The sequence below is a fragment of the Gymnoscopelus microlampas genome, assembly GCF_963454915.1.
Source record: "Gymnoscopelus microlampas genome assembly, chromosome: 23".
Lineage (NCBI taxonomy): Eukaryota > Metazoa > Chordata > Actinopteri > Myctophiformes > Myctophidae > Gymnoscopelus > Gymnoscopelus microlampas.
The window spans coordinates 387,388-392,636 of NC_139960.1; the positions used below are offsets into that span (position 1 = coordinate 387,388).

At 42.9% G+C, this 5,249-nt stretch overlaps 1 protein-coding gene across 1 annotated transcript in view; it reads right to left on the reverse strand.

Annotated features, from left to right (window-relative positions):
* The window catches only part of LOC311039739 (NACHT, LRR and PYD domains-containing protein 3-like), a 246,419-nt gene that overhangs the window by 76,615 nt on the left and 164,555 nt on the right, over positions 1 to 5,249 (reverse strand). The window lies entirely within an intron of this gene.

Sequence of the window (5,249 nt, forward strand, 5' to 3'; positions counted from 1 at the left end):
AGACCCTCATTACAAACACTCACCACAGTTAATGTACAACCAACACACACACACACACACACACACACACACACACACACACACACACACACACACACACACACACACACACACACACACACACACACACACACACACACAGTAGTGTTGATGTCTGTCTCCTTTGTTTGCATTCTCTTTCCTTACACACAGACAGACAGACAGACAGACAGACAGACAGACAGACAGACAGACAGACAGACAGAAGGAAGCGGGTGGGGGGGGGGGGCAGATCGTTAACATTTTGATCCCTGCTGGCTTCAAAGGGACACTGGCAGACGTTTGTGAGCTTGTAGATCTGTTATTACCTACATAAGCCTTTGTCAGTCTGGTCTCATCATCTGGGCCAGAAGGTCCATACTTCCTGGATCCTGGACCAATAACCTGTTTGGAGAGAGCTGTGTCCTGAGTAAACAGGAACCGAGACGCTAAAAAAGAACTGAGCGTCACCTGGGATGGGCCACCAACTGTCCAACCACACGCATCCCATGTGTCTTGGTGTTACACTGGATAGGACACTCTCCTTCAAGAAACACCCGGAGAACACCAAAGCCAAGGTCAACACCCGCAACAACATCCTGCGCAAACTAGTGAACTCCAAGTGGGGTGCAGATCCACCAACAATCCGTGCAACTGCCACGGCCCTGTGTTTCTCCACAGCAGAGTATGCCTGCTCAAGCCGGAGCCGATCACGCCATACCAAACCGGTCGACACGGCTTTGAACGACACCTGCCGCATCATCACGGGATGCGTCAAGACAACGCCTATCCCGTGCTTTATGCGCTAGCCGGCATCTCTCCCCCGCACATCAGACGACTAGGTATCGCTCAAGATGAACGGAGAACACAGGAGACAGACATCAGACTCCCCCTGCATGGCCACGTAGCACCTCCACGTAGCACCTCCACGTAGCACCTCCACGTAGCACCTCCACGTAGCACCTCCACGTAGCACCTCCACGTAGCACCTCCACGCAGCACCTCCACGTAGCACCTCCACGTAGCACCTCCACGTAGCACCTCCACGTAGCACCTCCACGTAGCACCTCCACGCAGGCTCCGATCCAGAGCCAGTTTTGTGCAGACAGTCGTGCCCCTCCAGACAACCAAACAAGCAGCAAGGACCAACATCTGGGAAGATGAATGGGAAAGTAACAACACACGAGCTCTTGAATGGCTGGACAGAGGGATCATACCAACGGAAAGCCTCGCTAGTGGCCACGACCTCAGCTGGACAACCTGGAAGTCACTAAATAGACTGCGTGTGGAACAGGGGAGGTGCAAAGCACTGATGAAAGCCTGGAATCACACAGCAGAAGACACGTGCAGCTGTGGATCAGAGCAGACAACCTGCTGGAATGTGCCGACGCCCCCCGGTGCAGTCCAGAGGACCTGGCAGAACCTACTCCATCAGCTGTGGCCTGTGCCCCATACTGGCAGAACGACATCTAAGATTGCTATGGACTCGAAGAAGAAGTAAACAGTGCTTCAACCCATCTAAGATCTATGATGAGGTTGAGGTTAAAGGAAACACAGAGTGGAAGTTAGGAGTGATTGAGGAGTCCTTCAAACGTGACAGGCGGCGTCAGGAATACTGGGTGCTGCAGCTGGAAAAGGAAGGAAACTATACTCATGCCACACAAACATAAGAGACTACTACTGCCATTATATTAAACCAACAGCAACCCCTCTCACCCTGCAGCACGAAGAAGATTGGGGTGTTTGTGGATTATAATGGACGTGAGGTTTCTTTCTATGATGTTGACAGCAGGGCTCTCTGCTCCACTGTTTCACACGCTGCACATTTGAGCAGACACTCTACCCAACGTTCTGGTGCAACAGTGATACTGATGGTGCAAATCAGTGGCGTGCACAGACATTTTGAGGGGCAGGTGCTCAAGTAAATTATACTTTTTTTTGTTGACTTGGTCTGCTCTTTTTTCCCTCTACACCTATACCTCTTTGCCAAAAATAGCCGATCTACAAGCTCACAACGCCTCGCAGTGCGAGGCGTTGTGAGCTTGTAGATCTGCTATTTTTGGCTAAAGTTCTCCTCAGAAAAGGGATGCTAGGTTTCGAGCGGTTATGGTAAAAAGAAAAATCATATCACATAAAGAATTGGCGGACCCCCTGTAGTAACTCTGAGGACCCCCTAGGGGTCCCGGACCCCCTGTTGAAAAAAACTTTCTTTTTCTTTTTTTCAAAAGGGCACTTCTGGTCAAGAGGGCAAAAGGCCGGTGCTCTAGCACCACCTAGAGTCTATCTGTGCACGTCCCTGTACTTATACAGTATTATTGTCCTGAACAAGCTCTCTGCAGGCATGTTTGACTTTATTGTCTCCGCCAGAAACGGCTTAAACATTTTTTTTAAAAGGCGAAAAACTGCGACATTTAGAAGCAGCGGCTGCTAAAGGAGCGCTACAACATTGAAACGCTGCAGTGAAGAGACTTTTTTTTTTACGCAAGTATGATTAAAAAAACTCTTTGTTTACTTCAAGTACACATGGCACACGCACAAAAATTATTCTTCAAATAGTTTTTGCTTATTGTCTTCTAAGAGTGATGTGTGTATACCTTTATATTGTATATTGAATTTATATTACTATAATATATTTTTGATTTTATCCGTCAAGTTTCAGAAGGTGTTTTGTCCACACTTGAAACTTGATGTTTGTTTATGTTTGTGTTGGGAATAATATTTGCTCAGTATGATACTGACTTTATATTGATGAAGAAAAGGTCCTGTTTTTACACCTGTATTGTTCTGGTCAGATTAAGTGCTTTTGTGCAGATATTTACAGTTTGGAAGTACTGATATCTAAAAACATGTGTACATGTTGACAGGACGGCCCACAAGCCAACCCAAGCCTCTTTCTAACTTCATATTTAGTGGAAACATTATCTTGACTACCATATTCACACACAAGGCATTTCAATAAATGTAAAAGCTGCTGCTGTGAAGAAGTAAAGCATGTTTACAGAGTTTGTTCTTTGCTCTGTTTGTTTGTTCATTCATTTCTGTCTGAGGTGGTCTTGGTATTGTTATGACAAGTGCTGTCCAGAAGGGGGCAGGAACGACACATAATTCAAAGAGATCAGAGTAAGGCAGTGTAAATCATTATAATTACATTCGCATCACAAAATTGTATATTTAAATATGCAAATTAGGCATTTAGTCCATAAGCCAGAACCCCAAAATTGAGCCAGATATTGAATATTCCCTCGTTAAAAACCTTTGACTCCAACATCTTAACAAAATGAAATAAGTATGTTGACTCTGGCTTTGTCCAATGTTCCAATGTTGATTCTGGAAAGTTATGCAAATGTGGGCATATTTTCCTAATGCCTGATTTGCATATCTAAATATACAATTTCAGAAAACTTGTAATACAATAAATCATTGTCTTCATGTAAGTAATCAACTCAGGAAGATTCATTATAACTCTTTTTTACATTTTTCACCTGTCATGTACGTATGGGGAAAATAACAAAATGTGTGATAACCATGAAAAAGCTACTCCTGTGTAAAGGTTATCATACTGTATATTTATTTACTCGTATTGACCCTATGAACAATTTAATATAGGTTTGGTTTTCGATAATCATTGCTCAAATTTGGGGCTCTGGCTCATGGACTAATACATGGTATGTCCGGTTGTGCTTAGGTTTCTTCTGCATGAGTAATTTTGTCATTTAGTGTAACACAATGGTTCTAATGAAGGCTCTGTTCCATTTAGTGTAACACAGTGGTTCTAATGAAGGCTCTGTTCCATTTAGTGTAACACAGTGGTTCTAATGAAGGCTCTGTTCCATTTAGTGTAACACAGTGGTTCTAATGAAGGCTCTGTTCCATTTAGTGTAACACAGTGGTTCTAATGAAGGCTCTGTTCCATTTAGTGTAACACAGTGGTTCTAATGAAGGCTCTGTTCCATTTAGTGTAACACAGTGGTTCTAATGAAGGCTCTGTTCCATTTAGTGTGACAGTGGTTCTAATGAAGGCTCTGTTCCATTTAGTGTAACACAGTGGTTCTAATGAAGGCTCTGTTCCATTTAGTGTAACACAGTGGTTCTAATGAAGGCTCTGTTCCATTTAGTGTAGCACAGTGGTTCTAATGAAGGCTCTGTTCCATTTAGTGTAACACAGTGGTTCTAATGAAGGCTCTGTTCCATTTAGTGTAACACAGTGGTTCTAATGAAGGCTCTGTTCCATTTAGTGTAACACAGTGGTTCTAATGAAGGCCCTGTTCCATTTAGTGTAACACAGTGGTTCTAATGAAGGCTGTGTTCCATTTAGTGTAACACAGTGGTTCTCAAACTGTTTAATTTCAAGGACCCCCATAACTCACAGAGTGTACACATGGAACCATAGTGGTCCATGTGTACACTCTCTGAGTTATGCACAATGGGCTTTTTCTTCATCCTAATCTGCGTGTACATTTGTGTAAATTCATTATCCATCATCCATCCGTCAGCCAACCAAATTAATGATATTATCCTATTCATAGATCATCACCGACCGTCACATAATGATTATTTAGCTGACGTTAGTGTCGTAGTTGAGATCACAGAAATAAAACAAATGATTGGGATTAGAATCATTGTTACAATGGGTTTGTATAGAGCACAGAAGTCCTGACGTCACTCGTTCATCCCCTGGTTGGTAAAGTCATGTCTCTATGGAGAATAACATTGGGTCATCATAGAATCGTCTCATATAAGAATTGTGGTCCAAAGATTAACAAACTGTCTCGGCAATAATAGTCAGGGAGGAGGTTCTGTATCTTTTATGATAGTCAGTCACTTATATTTGATACAATCTGTTTCTGGCGAAAATGTAACTAATTTGTCGGAAGTAACATTATGGTTTTCTCACCGTCAGTTGATGCTTCATATCCATAAGAATCAAACCACCGCGGGGTCATTTGTTTATTTTTGGAACACAGTTCTTATTTGACCTGATATTAAACACGTCTATGGGGATTCAGAACGGGGGGAAAAACGCGAACCAGGTAGGATGAGTAAATTACGTCAGACTTCGGTGCTCTATAGGAAAGGGGGCGTGTCTGATAATGTGTATAATAAATGTCTAAATACTGAATCAAACAACTTGAAAAATGTCTGACATGAAACACAAAAGTCTGAACAGACTTTTAAAATGACCTCAAACATAAAACATAAAAAAAAAAAAAACACAAGCAGAGCACTTCCTC